A 15,476-nucleotide genomic window follows, 5' to 3' on the forward strand; every position below is an offset into this window, starting at 1 on the left:
TCGTGAATAAAATACCTGAATTTCTCATCCTACTAAATATGGCTAACTTCGACATTATATTTCTCTGTGAAACATGGCTCAATGCATCTCTCCCCGACTCCATTACCACAGTAAGAGACTATCATGTTTACCGATCAGATCGTGAAAATCGTCGAGGAGGTGGTGTTGCTATCTTCTATAAAAATCCTTACATCTAAAAAATATCCAAGTTACCCAGGAGCTTGCTCTTCCTGAGACCATCATCTGTGAACTATCCTTAAATATCACAATTCGATTCTTACTATGTTACAGAGCACCTGATTATGACATCGAACATGTAAACAAGCTAAATACATTACTAACATGGGCTGTATCCTGCCCATACCCTTTTATCTTTCTTGGTGATTTCAATCTACCTCATATTGACTGGACCCTAAATGATTGTACAACTGAAATCATACACACAACCTTCTACAATGCTATTACAAATCTGGGACTGGAACAACTAGTAACCAACAACACTAGACTAAACAACTGCCTCGATCTCATCTTCTGCAATAGTTTGAATTTAATTTATGGACTACAAACTAAAGAACCCTTTTCCAGCAGTGACCACAATATGATTGACTTTTGTCTCAACATACGTCCACACAAAAATCACCACAATGATGTAATCCCCAATTGTAACTTCAAAAAAGGCAACTATGATCTTATAGACAACGATCTCTCATCCCTTGATTGGCAATCTCTATTCACTGGATGCAATACTGTTGAAGACCATTACAACATATTTTTACTTGAAGTCAAAAGAGTCATCAAACTATATGTACCAACAACAACTCCCAAAACAAAACAAAAAAACAGATTACCCATAACAATAAGGAAACTTCAATCCCAAAAGAGATCACTCTGGCGGAAAAACAAATCTGGTCACGTTGCCAATTTCAAAAGCCGATACAAAAATTTATGCCACCAGATAAAGACCGAATGCATCAATTATCACATTAAACAAGAGGAAAACCTTCTAAGCACCAATTCCACCTGTGCTTTTTACAATTTTGTAAACAACAAACTAAAAGACTCAAGGTCTATCCCACCCTTGATAGGGACCTGATGGTAAAGACTGCAACGACGACACCATTAAAGCCAACATCTTTAACACATTCTTCAGCTCAGTATTTGTAAACAGCAATGGATCATGCCCAGTATTTCCTAGCCGTACCACAGATAACAACAATGATCTAATACATATCGATTTCACAGAAGACAATGTTGAAAAAGCACTACGCAATCTAAAACCATCTCTATCTATTGGACTGGATGGAATATGTGCCTACTTCTTAAAAAAGCTATCCACTGCCATAGCCAAACCTCTAAGCATAATCTTTGAAAAATCTTTCAGGACCAGCTCCTTGCCTAACCTATGGTCACAAGCCACAGTCATCCCCATCTTCAAAAAGGGAGACCCAAGCCTAGTTGAAAATTACAGGCCAATCTCCTTATGCTGCGTCACCTGTAAAGTCATGGAATCAATTATTAACCAATCCATCATCCTCCACTTAGAGACAAATAACCTACTCTCCAATAAAGAATTTGGTTTCAGAAAAAAACTATCCTGTAATCTGCAACTCTTACACTGCAAAAACATATGGACGACACAACTCGACCAGGGCAAAGCAATAGACACAATCTACATAGACTTCTGTAAAGCCTTTGATTCAGTGGTACACGACAAACTACTCCTAAAAATAAAATCCTATGGTATCTCTGGACAACTGAATAACTGGATAGAAGCATTCCTGGCAAACAGACAACAAATGGTCAAAATTGGGAGCGTCCTATCAAATTCAGTACCTGTCAATAGTGGTCTCCCCCAAGGCAGTGTTCTAGGACCAACTCTCTTCATACTCTACCTAAATGACCTCTGTGATCATATTAAGAGCAATTGCGTTCTCTTCGCTGATGATGTAAAGCTGTTCAATACCACAGACAATAATGCTACCCTACAAAAAGATCTTGACTATGTATCAGAATGGTCAAACAAATGGCAACTTCAAATCTCAACAAATAAATGCTCTGTCTTACATATTGGCAAAAAAAATCAGAAAATAAAATACAAGCTGAATAGTCAAGATCTTGTTGATGACCCAAGCTCTGTAAAGGACCTTGGAATACTCACCTCTAATGATCTAAGTGCTAGAGCCCACTGCAACTACATAGCCAAAAAGGCATTAAGAGTTGTTAACCTAATCCTACGTAGCTTTTTCTCTGGTAATATCACACTACTAACCAGAGCATACAAAACATTTGCTAGACCAATACTCGAATACAGTTCATCAGTCTGGAACCCACATTACGTATCTGATATTAACACAATTGAGAAAGTCCAGAAATATTTCACAAGAAGAGTTCTCCACTCCTCTACTCGTTGTAGAATACCTTATGCCACCAGACTTGAAATTCTTGAACTAGAAAACCTTGAATTACGCCGTCTTCGGTCTGATTTAAGCATGGTATATAAAATCATACATTGCAATGTCCTACCTTTCAATGAATACTTCAGCTTCAACCATAACAACACAAGAGCACACGATAGATACAAACTCAAAGTTAACCGCACCAAACTTGATTGCAGGAAATACGACTTCAGCAATAGAGTGGTCAATGTCTGGAATACTCTACCCGACTCTGTAGTTTCTTCCCCAAACCCCAAAAACTTTAACCTTAGACTGTCTACTATTGACCTCACCCCTTTCCTAAGAGGTCTGTAGGGGGGCGTGCATAAGTGCACCAACGTGCCTACCGTCCCTGTCCTATTGTTTCTCTTATTCTACTTTTATTTTTCTTATATGTACCCATTTCATGTATTCACAACTATGTATACACTTATACTTATTATCTTTTAAACAATTGGCAAATCAAATAAATAAATAAATAAATAAAATAAAACTTTACACAAGATGGAGCAAGGGGACATCGATGATAAGGTGACCAGGATGCTCCTCCTCCAACATATCACCCCAAACAGCACCACAAACAAAACCCCAGCCAAACTCTTGATGGGCCGGAAACTTCGCTCACATCTTGACCGTCTACATCCTGCCTACACGCCGGAAAAGCCCCTGGGGTCCAGCAGCCGGTATCGCACGTTCAAGGTAGGCGACCCAGTTTTTGCAAAAAACTTCTCTGGTGACCCATTGTGGGTCCCCGCTACCATAACTCAACTTACGGGCCCCGCTCCTACCGACACAAACTGCTGATGGAAAAATGTGGAAGCGCCACATCGACCAACTTCGCTCCAGACTGGCACCTACTCCCGTCACAAGCCCTGAACCTCAAACCTGGGGGAAGGTAAATCGAGGGGGTTGGAAAAGAGCTAGCATACGACCCAGTACCCGAAACCCAGAAATCAGCACAACCAACCCTGGGATATTCACCTTTCAAAGGAGAGCTGGACCAGATGATTGCCTCGCCACAAAGCAGCACTGCGACAGCAGCAAATCCAAGGAATCCGGATGACAGCCTTGACGGAAGCAGGGATGACAACCCTGAGTCGCCCAACGAAGAGGTTGGACCAGCCTTGCCGCTGAGTTCAGTGAACAGCCCATCGGAACCAGAGTCAGGACAAGGACTGGTGGAGCAACGCAGATCAGGTAGACAGGTGAAACGACCTGCTTACTTGCGAGAATACATCACCCCACCCCTCAGATGGAACCTAGGGGGGAGGGGTGTTACAAACTAAGCAAACGCGTTAGTTTAAAATCCTAAATAGTTTTGCTTCCACGGCAGGCTCGTAATCCTTCACTTCTGATTGGCCCGCGAACAGCGGATCGTGATTGGTCGTTTCTGGCTGATCTGATTGGCTGACAGCGGGTCGCCGCTGATTGGATGCTCCCAGCACGGCAAACTCAAATCATTGGTTATTGTGACAGCAGCCAGCTCTATAAAAGGAGTTGCTGCTGCCCAAGTATTTTGCTCTGTTCTGAAGTCACTAATAAAGAGTTGGAGTCACTATTCGATGCCTCGTCTCTGTTCCTTGCGCCCACACTCCAGACTTAACAGGATCCCCAACAACATCCCATCTCTCCTTCCACTACTTTGGCACTTCCATCTATAAAGTAGTGCTACACAATCATGTTGGTCCCCTTCACTCATTCCCCCTCTCATCAAGATTAATGTGTTATTTTCAATTGCCTAACAGTCCCTAAAACTTTCTGAAGTCTCTCTTAGTTCCTCAATTCTAGCAGGAGTTATTTTTCTACTCCCTGCACTAAACAAGTGTCCAAGATATTTGACCTCTCTCTCTACATACTATAATTTTAAATTTGATGTGGCATGGATTGATTTTTATTTTGTTTTTTATTTTGAAATTCGAATTCTGGCTAATGTGGCATCCCAGAGGGATTATGCTTCAAGATGTCCAGGATGTCCCAGTATCCACTAAAAATTCAATTTCGCAATTTCTTGGTCCCACGTGCAATTTTATCCAGTGTTCTTGGTGGAATCTCAGATGCAATGACTCCTGACATATTTTATTTTTCCGTCATCTAATTTTCTCTGTTCCTCTCTCTCTCTCTAGCTTTAGTAAATCACACACGTTTCTCCATGAGAGCTTTCTCATTTCCTCAAACAGGCAATTTCTTTATATGAAAGTACTCTCCTTTTAATCTGGGATGGGGGTCAACACAGAGACATTTACACCAATGTTATTTTTTTTTCTTTTCATTATCAACGTATTCACACATTTATACTGTAATCTTTCTTCAGCAATGGGTTGTTGCCACTTCCCTTTTTCTTGAGTCAGGACTCCAAGAGCCATATTATTCTTTGAGTCCACATACAAATTGAAAGATTTCTCATGGTTGGGAAGTCCCATAACAGAGATGCTAATTATTTTTAAGTCTCAAAAACCTGTTTTTGTTCACATGTCCAAACAAAGGGTTCCCTTTCTCCCCCCTTTGTGGACTCACAGAGTGATTTGGATAGCAGGGCAAAATTTTCACAATAGACTGCTGCTTAAAAAAACTCCTGCCAGTTGGTTCTGCAATTCAGCACACAACTTCCTTTTTCTCATGTCCTATAGCTCTGTGGCCCTAACTTATAGTATAACCTAAGTATTTAACTTGAGATTTCACTAATTGGGCTTTCTTTCTTATTGTTTTAGTGAACTTCTCACTTTTACTTGACATTACACTCATTGTTAAGCACGAGATTTTTACTACCTGTCTCTGCCCTGGGTGTTCTGTCCCTTATCTTTCTAGTTTGGATCTCCCAGACAATGCTGGCTTATTTTTAAAGATCAAGATCTATAGAGACCTTCTTTCACACCTCGTTTGCACCTGGCCAGGGCTCTCGTGAGCAAGTTCGAACTCCACTTTTCTTTTTAAAGACAATTTTTACTGTTTAATGTGTCCCCATGGGCTCCCTGGAGAACACGGCCCTAATCTTACCAGTTCCAGATAAAAACTCCTATGCCTGTTTCCAAATATAACACTAACCTCACCTATTTCTCAGTCCTTAAGGAGTTTCACATATTTTCTTCTTTAGCCAAAAGTATTTTACTATCTGCTGGGGGCTCAGGACCCAACCTACATTTGCTTGTTTCCCCCAGATGATCCTACCTGTATTGTGGTTCCTCAATTATGTATTTTGCCATCTTTCAATGCACAAATTTATTGTTCTGTTTTTACTTAAACTTTTAGTCCAAGGGAGTAGGTTTTCCTCACTCCACTGGCTCAATAACTACTCTAAAGGGTATTTTCCATGCTTCACGTGGTTAGAGTCACCCCTAAGGGTTCACTCTACCTCCTGCAGCAAGAAAGTTAGCTGCAACAACTACAAGAATTCCACATTCTTGTCGAGATTCCCTAACCTATGTAAGTGCCCCTTCTATAACCTTGCCTTCCCCGGCTTCCTCCCAGGGGTCTTTGGAGGCCCCTCTGAAAATGCCCTCCTCTTCCACCTGGTCCCTTTTCCTTATTCCTTTCAGGACATTCACCCTTCCAATGTCCTTCCTTTTTATAAAGGGCGCATTGGTTGTGTCCTAACCCTGGCCTGCTGCCCCTCAGCAGACTAATTCCCTTACCCTTAGGGGTCCATAGCTGCCGCCATTAGCTCAGCTTTTCGTTGCATTTTTTTGGTCTTTCTTTCGCTCCTCCTCCATTTCCCTGTTCACAAAGTCTTTCCTTGCCACTTCCATGAGCTCACTCATGGGCTTACCTAGGGCTCCCCTCAAGCCGTTGCAATTTATGCCGTATTTATTTATTTATTTATTTGATTTGCCAATTGTTTACAAGATAGTAAGTATAAGTGTATACATAGTTGTGGATACATGAAATGGGTACATATAAGAAAAATAAAAGAATAAGAGAAACAATAGGACAGGGACGGTAGGCACGTTGGTGTGCTTATGCACGCCCCTACAGACCTCTTAGGAAAGGGGTGAGGTCAATAGTAGACAGCCTAACGTTAAAGTTTTTGGGGTTTGGGGAAGAGACTACAGAGTCGGGTAGAGTATTCCAGACATTGACCACTCTATTGCTGAAGTCGTATTTCCTGCAATCAAGTTTGGTGCGGTTTACTTTGAGTTTGTATCTATTGCGTGCTCTTGTGTTGTTATGGTTGAAGCTGAAGTATTCATTGACGGGTAGGACATTGCAATGTATGATTTTATATACCATGCTTAAGTCAGACCGAAGACGGCTTAATTCAAGGTTTTCTAGTTCAAGAATTTCAAGTCTGGTGGTATAAGGTATTCTATAACGAGTAGAAGAGTGGAGAACTCTTCTTGTGAAATATTTCTGGACTTTCTCAATTGTGCTAATATCAGATACGTAATGAGGGTTCCAGACTGATGAACTGTATTCGAGTATTGGTCTAGCAAATGTTTTGTATGCTCTGGTTAGTAGTGTGATATTACCAGAGAAAAAGCTACGTAGGATTAGGTTAACAACTCTTAATGCCTTTTTGGCTATGTAGTTGCAGTGGGCTCTAGCACTTAGATCATTAGAGGTGAGTATTCCAAGGTCCTTTACAGAGCTTGAGTCATCAACAAGTTCTTGACTATTCAGCTTGTATTTTATTTTCTGATTTTTTTTGCCAATATGTAAGACAGAGCATTTATTTGTTGAGATTTGAAGTTGCCATTTGTTTGACCATTCAGATACATAGTCAAGATCTTTTTGTAGGGTAGCAGTATTGTCTGTGGTATTGAACAGCTTTACATCATCAGCGAAGAGGATGCAATTGCTCTTAATATGATCACAGAGGTCGTTTATGTAGAGTATGAAGAGAGTTGGTCCTAGAACACTGCCCTGAGGGGAGACCACTATTGACAGGTACTGGATTTGATAGGACGCTCCCGATTTTGACCATTTGTTGTCTGTTTGATAGGAATGCTTCTATCCAGTTATTCAGTTGTCCAGAGATACCATAGGATTTTATTTTTAGGAGTAGTTTGTCGTGTACCACTGAATCAAAGGCTTTACAGAAGTCTATGTAGATTGTGTCTATTGCTTTGCCCTGGTCGAGTTAAGTGTCGTCCATATGTTTTTGCAGTGTAAGAGTTGCAGATTACAGGATAGTTTTTTTCTGAAACCAAATTCTTTATTGGAGAGTAGGTTGTTTGTCTCTAAGTGGAGCATGATGGATTGGTTAATAATTGATTCCATGACTTTACAGGTGACGCAGCATAGGGAGATTGGCCTGTAATTTTCAACTAGGCTTGGGTCTCCCTTTTTGAAGATGGGGATGACTGTGGCTTGTGACCATAGGTTAGGCAAGGAGCTGGTCCTGAAAGATTTTTCAAAGATTATGCTTAGAGGTTTGGCTATGGCAGTGGATAGCTTTCTTAAGAAGTAGGCACATATTCCATCCGGTCCAATAGATAGAGATGGTTTTAGGTTGCGTAGTGCTTTTTCAACATTGTCTTCTGTGAAATCGATATGTATTAGATCATTGTTGTTATCTGTGGTACGGCTAGGAAATACTGGGCATGATCCATTGCTGTTTACAAATACTGAGCCAAGAATGTTTTAAAGATGTTGGCTTTTATGGTGTCGTCGCTGCAGTCTTTACCATCAGGTCCTATCAAGGGAGGGATGGACCTTGAGTCTTTTAGTTTGTTGTTTACAAAATTGTAAAAAGCACAGGTGGAATTGGTGCTTAGAAGGTTTTCCTCTTGTTTAATGTGATAATTGGTGCATTCGGTCTTTATCTGGTGGCATAAATTTTTGTATCGGTTTTTGAAATTGGCAACGTGACCAGATTTGTTTTTCCACCAGAGTGATCTCTTTTTGGATTGAAGTTTCCTTATTGATATGGGTAATCTGCTTTTTCTTTTGTTTTGGGAGTTGTTGTTGGAACATATAGTTTGATGACTCTTTTGACTTCAAGTAAAAATATGTTGTAATGGTCTTCAACAGTATTGCATCCAGTGAATAGAGATTGCCAATGAAGGGATGAGAGATCGTTGTCTATAAGATCATAGTTGCCTTTTTTGAAGTTACACTTGGGGATTACATCATTGTGGTGATTTTTGTGTGGACGTATGTTGAGAGACAAAAGTCAATCATATTGTGGTCACTACTGGAAAGGGTTCTTTAGTTTGTATTCCGTAAATTAAATTCAAACTGTTGCAGAAGATGAGATCGAGGCAGTTGTTTAGTCTAGTGTTGTTGGTAACTAGTTGTTCCAGTCCCAGATTTGTAGTAGCATTATAGAAGGTTGTGTGTATGATTTCAGTTGTACAGTCATTTAGGGTCCAGTCAATATGAGGTAGATTGAAATCACCAAGAAGGATAAAAGGGTATGGGCAGGATGCAGCCCATGTTAGTAATGTATTTAGCTTGTTTACATGTTCGATGTCATAATCAGGTGCTCTGTAACATAGTAAGAATCGAATTGTGATATTTAAGGATAGTTCACAGATGATGGTTTCAGGAAGGCAAGCTCCTGGGTAACTTGGATATTTTTTAGATGTAAGGATTTTTTATAGAATATAGCAACACCACCTCCTCGACGATTTTCACGATCTGATCGGTAAACATGATAGTCTCTTGCTGTGGTAATGGAGTCAGGAGAGATGCATTGAGCCATGTTTCACAGACAAATATAATGTCGAAGTTAGCCATATTTAGGAGGATGAGAAATTCAGGTATTTTATTCACGAGGCTTCTTGCATTGAGTAGTTTGCATTTAAGGCCGGCAGTAGTTGGAATTTAGGTAGTTGGGGCGTGCGTGCTCAGTCTTGTGTGATGGTGGATCGGTTGAGGTAGGGTTGTGGTTGAGGGTAAAAGCTGAGTATTGGGTTGCGTGGCTTACTTTTGATACAGTCAGCATGGTAGTCAATGTACAGGTCCTTCTCTCCATTGTCTAGACAGTTTTTGAGTTCGATGCGGAGTACACGGGAGCGGGCACGTTGCTGTATGGTTAGGTCAGGGTGGCAATGGAGGTTCTTATGGTTGGTGTTGGTTTTGGCGAGTGAGTTTATAGTATAAATGAATTTACGTTTGCTTGATTCATTTTTGCAAATGACCCTGCACAAGCGTGGATGTTGCCACAGAGCCGCTCTATTTTTGAGCTCTCGTCGATGCGGAAATGTCAAGTATATCTGTGGCACTTTGTGAAATACTAACTGATGAACCTTTACTGCTGTAGGGATATCTAGTGTGCCTATGGGAGGCCACCCTAGCCCAAATGTTGGCCACTCACCCTCACAGAACACCTGCAGTTTATGCCTGCTCCATTCAAGGCCATAGTCCTGAGATTCATATGCTTCCTTAAAGTGTTTTAGCATACACCCCAATGGGGTTAGGGGCACAGTCACCAATGGAAACCGCAGTAGTCATTCACTTCAGTCACTCCTGACAGATCGCCAGAACAGGGTAGTCTCGGGAAGTCCCTCAGATTCAAAGGACCGATGGCACCTGGGATGTTCCCTTCAACTCACCCAGTCGCTGGCACCCGGGGTGGACCCTCCAGCCTCAGTGCTCCTTGTGTCCCGGTGGAGTCACCATAAATGTTGCAGCAGATCCTGTTTCCAAATCAGGACACAAGGCCACGAAAGGTTGGAGAATACAGGTTTTTATTTGTGCACAAGGTTCAGAGCATTAGAATGGCAAATTCTGATCCCCTGGCTCTTCCTGAGGCATCACTTTTATACATTTCATAACCTCAGCCTAGCCCGGGTTGATTCTTATGTTAAACTATACCAAAAAAGGAGAAGTACATATCTGTTATTTTCCAGACCCATCCTTATTCACTGAAACATGCTTACTTCCAGTTCCTTAGTTCAGCAATTTTGTGGTTTTGCACAATATTTCTATAAGAAGCAAGGTAAGGGGTTAGAGGATTTCTGGTAAATGCATATTTTGTTTTTGACCTTCCAAGCTGCTTCAGATGGAATTGATGTTGGTATAATGGGCTGTGTGATGGCCTTGTGAGTTTTGTTGTGGAGATATCCTGGATCTTGTGTTGTAATCTCCTGGGTCCTTTTTTTTTTAGTGATCTTTTTCCATTAGTCTCTCGTGTTTAATGGCTTGGGTAATGGGTTGTGTGATGGGCTTGCAAGTTCTTTTGTTGTGGTATCCTGGGTCCCGCATTGTAATCTCCTGGGTCATTTGACACAGGAGCAAATGACCCAGGATATCACAGCACAAGACCAAGGATACCACAGCAATAAATCTCACAAGGTCATCACACAATCCATTACTCAAGCTCTTACTACACAGGAGGCTAATGGAAAAGAGATCAAAACACAAATATGAGATTCCATATTTTGGAATGTTTTCCTGTTCTTGCTACAATTTCAGACCAAAGAAATGGATGTGCTAAGCTGGTTTACTCCCTAATAACCTTTGCAGAGTGAATAAGACTTGAAACCCTCAAATATGTTGCTTAAAAGGGAAAATAAACTATAAATACAAATCCAAAGTTGTCATACTTTTTGACTTAGGAAAATCAGCCCCACAATGTCCACTTTGAAAAGCATGTAAATATTTAACGAAAAGCAACACTTCCCTGTATTAATAATTAAACATCTCTGTCTTGACTATCATAAGGACTTGCCCATCTTCTCAAATTTGTTGCAAAGAAACTATAATGTCATTGAAGAGGATATCTGCTATATTAGGAAAAGAGGAATAGAGTTTGAAGAAATAAAGAAAAGTAACAGACATGGAGCTACAACTATGATGCTATGACTTCCTGTCTAATCCTAATGAAATCCACTCTAACCCAATAGAAATGAAGCATTGCTGTTGAACGAGAGATGGGGTGGAATGATTATCCTTGAAACAAGTACAAATGTGGTACCCCTTTGGTAAATTGGTTTTGATAAATGAAGCAGCAGTAGAAATAGGAATAGCACTTATTTATTGATCTATGATGATTTACAACTCTAAGCTGTTTACTATGTCAGCATATTGCCTCCAACAACCTGGATCCTCATTTCACCGATGTCAGAAGGATGGAAGGCTAACTCAATGTTGAACCTGTCATGACTGAAATCCTAGCAGTGGGCAGAGTTTGCTCACAATATGCATTCTAACCACTGTGCTTCCAGGGAAAAAGCCATGCAGTGCTCACTGTACAGAGTAATATAAGCAGGAGTGGGATTCTACCTTGTCAGACTAATTCTATAGAACCCATTGTTATGATTCTGCCCAGTTCAGGGAACCAGGAAATCACACCACTGGCTGGTCTGCCCCTCCCCTCCCCGCCCACTCATTCCTTACCTGGCATGTGTGCCATCAAACTTGCCTGCATTTGGTAAGTTGCTATTTTTCCCTTCCCCTTCCCCTCCCCCGGACCATCAGCTGTTTTGCTGTGCCAGGAGATTTACATTAGCTAGAAAGCTGGAAATGGTTGGATTTCTTGCTTTCTAGCTAATCTAAAAGCAGAGCTGAACCTTCCTTAGAACTGAAGCTTCTATTTTTCAGTGCAGACTCGGGCAGCAGATTGCAGAATGGTAGATCTCTGAGTGAATCTGTGATTCTGGGAGCAACTCAATCTACCTGCCTGCTTTGCCTGTTTTTGGGTAAAAGTTGCTCTTAAAAAATAATAATAATTAATATTTACACAAATGTTTATAATATTTATATACAAGCCATGCCCAGCCAGTCACATGAACACCAAGCCACGCCCACAAATTAGGCCATGCCCACAGAACTAGTTGTTAATAAATTTGAATCTCACCCCTGAATATAAGCCAATGCTGCTCCATTTATATTCCTTCTTTACAAATATATATTCAATGTCCTCAGTCCTGAAGCTCTGTCCCTGCAGGAGGATTGAGGCAGGGACAATATTGGTCAAGAGGTAACTGTGTAGCAAATCTCCTAAAATGTAGCTATGAGAATAAATTCTCTACTGTGTTGATACAGATTTCAGAAGTTGTGGAATTATTCAAGACTTTATTTTACGTACTATAAAATAAATCTTCCCTTTCTCCTATCACTCGCAGGAAAACAAGAAAAAAGCATGTCTGGCATGAGTTTTCTTATGATGTAAAAATTATGTGCAAATCACATGTGTAAGTTCTTTCTGAAAAATCTCCAAGTGAACGAACTCAGGGGTTCTTTTATCCCAATCAATATGTAAATCAGGGCCCAATTTGTGAGAAGGCCTGGGGAGTCCCTCTGTCTCTCCTGCCAAGCCTCTGGATTCACTTTCCTCAGCTACTGGATGGCTTGGAAGAGACAGTATCCAGGGAAAGGCCTGGAATGGATTTGCCATATACCATCCAAGTTTATCAAGTATTTACTATTCAGAGGAAGTAAAAGGGCACTTCACCACCTCCAGGGACAATGTGAAAAGCCAGCTGTATCTACAAATGAGAAGCCTCAAACCAAAGGACACAGCAGTCAATTTCTGTGCGAGTGACACAGTGGGGTTGGAATGAATCTGAGGCCATGCAAGAACCTTCCTTTCTTCGGAGCAGCCCTTCAACTTGTTTCAACCCAAATTGAAGGATTAGTGAATTAGGATTCATCACAATCCAAAGATAATTTTGGACACATTTGTTCTGGGAATCCAATTTGAGAATTTGTTGAAAGAAAATGAAAGGTGGAAGAAAGTAGCTTGCAAACTCCAGTTTTATCTTCACTGTTTACAACATCATCTGGTTTTAAAAACAAACTGCAATTAAAAGTACAATCATGATAGAAAACAGGAAATGAAACTATTGGATCATTTTTCTAAATATTCAAACTGCCATACAGATATTAAGGAAATATTATGAAGATGTTTTTCCCTCCTCACTTTTGGACACTGGGGGGCAGTATTGTCACATGAAACTCCATGGTCTCTGCACTAGGTGGGGGATGGGGTAGGGAATAAAACAGGTGTCATGAGATACTCTCTCATTTCTGAGACATTATATTTTATTATTATTATTTTTTCCATATGGTTCACTGAAAGCTGTCAGAAAAATTTTTCCATGTCAGGAAATTATAATCCTCACTGTTGAGCTCAGAATTTTTGATCAAGTGATGTATCATTGGTGTTTGTATCTTGAGGAAGTTTTCAGAATGTATAAAGGTGCTTCAGACCTTTTCTGGAAATGAAAACTACATGAAGGGACACACACACACACACACACACACACACACACACACACACACACACAGAGTGTATATTCCTCATTGTGAAGCCATGTCAAATTTGACAATTAAATATTAGACAGCAGTGTACAGTGGTGGCTAAACAAGCCAATGCAATCCCAAATTGCATTAAGTGAGGTATACAATTGAGATCAAGGGAGATACTAATCGCACTCTGTAAAGCCTTAGTAAGGCCACACCTAGAACACTATCCAGTTTTTTCACCACAATATAAAAAAGATGTTGAGACTCTAGAAAAAGCACCCAGAGCAACAGATATGATTAGGGGAGTGGAGGCCAAAAAAATATATGAAGAATGGCTGCAGGAACAGGGTATGTGTTTTCTGGTGAAGAGAAGGAGCAGGTGAGACATACCCTTCCAATATTTGAGAGGCTGCCACAGAGAGGAAGAGGTCAAGCTATTTTCCAAAGCACCTTAAAGCCAGACAAGGAATAATGGATGGAAACTGAACAAGGAGAGATTCAACCTAGAAATAAGGAGAAATTTTTTGACAGTGAGAACAAGCAACTAATGGAACAGCTTGCCTTCGGAAGTTGTGGAAGTTTCATCACTGGAGTCTTTCAAGAAGAGACTGGACTGCCATCTGTCAGAAATAAGATAGGGTCTCCTGCTTGGGAGGGTGGTTGGAGTAGATGACCTACAAGGTCCCTTCCCACTCTGTTAATCTGTTAGTGCTTAATGTAGAGGAAACTGAATTATTTGTAGAATACAGTCTGGGACTGGTAATAACTTAACAATTCAAGTCCTAACCAAGGAGCTAAGAACTATTGAGGCAGCATCTGAATATATAAGCAGTTCCTAGTAAGGTGGTTTATTTGTTTTTTTGCAAGGACAGAATATTCAGATCTTACTAAATTCAAAAATTCCATGTATCTTGGCAGCCTTATGGGTATTTATTTATTTAGTTAGTTAGTTGCAGCAGGAACTATCAAGGTAGGAAGGCAGCCCAAAATATTCTGTCTCACAGAATTTCTGGAAGGGGAGGTTTGCCATGACCAATGTTTCCCTTATTTGGCTCAGCCAGAGCTTCAGGATTATGGGGATTGAATATATATTAATGTAGAAGAAATGAAATAAATCAATGTATATAATGGTGAAGGGGCATTTTGACATGAATCAATCTAACCTTTGCTCTTTGCATCTGTTAAAGAAGTTTATTTATGTATTTGTTTGCTTGCTTGCTTGTTTGTCTGTTTGTTTGATTTATATTACTGCCTATTCACCCATGGTGACTCAAGGCGGCTGACACAATGTAAAATCATATTTAAAACAAAAAATAATAATAAAAACAATAAGAACTGAAAAATAAATAAATAAATAATAAAGTACAATAGTACAAAATTTTGGGGGGAAATAAACCAACTCCCATCCCCCACCCCAACGACAGTGGGTCAAACTAGCCATCTGATAGGTTCCATCCCTCTCTGGGTTCCCCAGGCCCAGTGGCAAAACCAGGTCAGTGCCTTTTGGAATAGTATTAATGAGGGGGCCATTCTAATCTCTCAGGGAATGATGTTCCAGAGAGACGGAGCCACCACGGAGAAGGCCCTTCTTCTAGGTCCCACCAGGTGTATCTCCCTCAGGGGTGGGACCCACAGCATTCCATGCCTCCTCACTCTAATGGGTCGGGTAGATGTCACTGGCAAGAGATGTTTCCTCAGATAACCCGGACCCAAGCCATTAAGGGTTTTAAAGGTGACAACCAGCACATTGAATTGCACCTAGAAGCAAATTGGCAGCCAATGCAGCTCCTGCAGGAGAAGTGATACATCTGCACACCAGGTTCTGCATAAAACCATGTGGGCCGCTGCATTTTGCACCAACTAGAGCTTCTGGATGCTCTTCAAGGGCAGCCCCATGTAGAGCGTGTTGCA

This window comes from Notechis scutatus, chromosome Z (assembly GCF_049901735.1).
Source record: "Notechis scutatus isolate UNSWTSFEM ecotype Mainland chromosome Z, rNotScu1.2, whole genome shotgun sequence".
NCBI classification, from domain to species: domain Eukaryota; kingdom Metazoa; phylum Chordata; class Lepidosauria; order Squamata; family Elapidae; genus Notechis; species Notechis scutatus.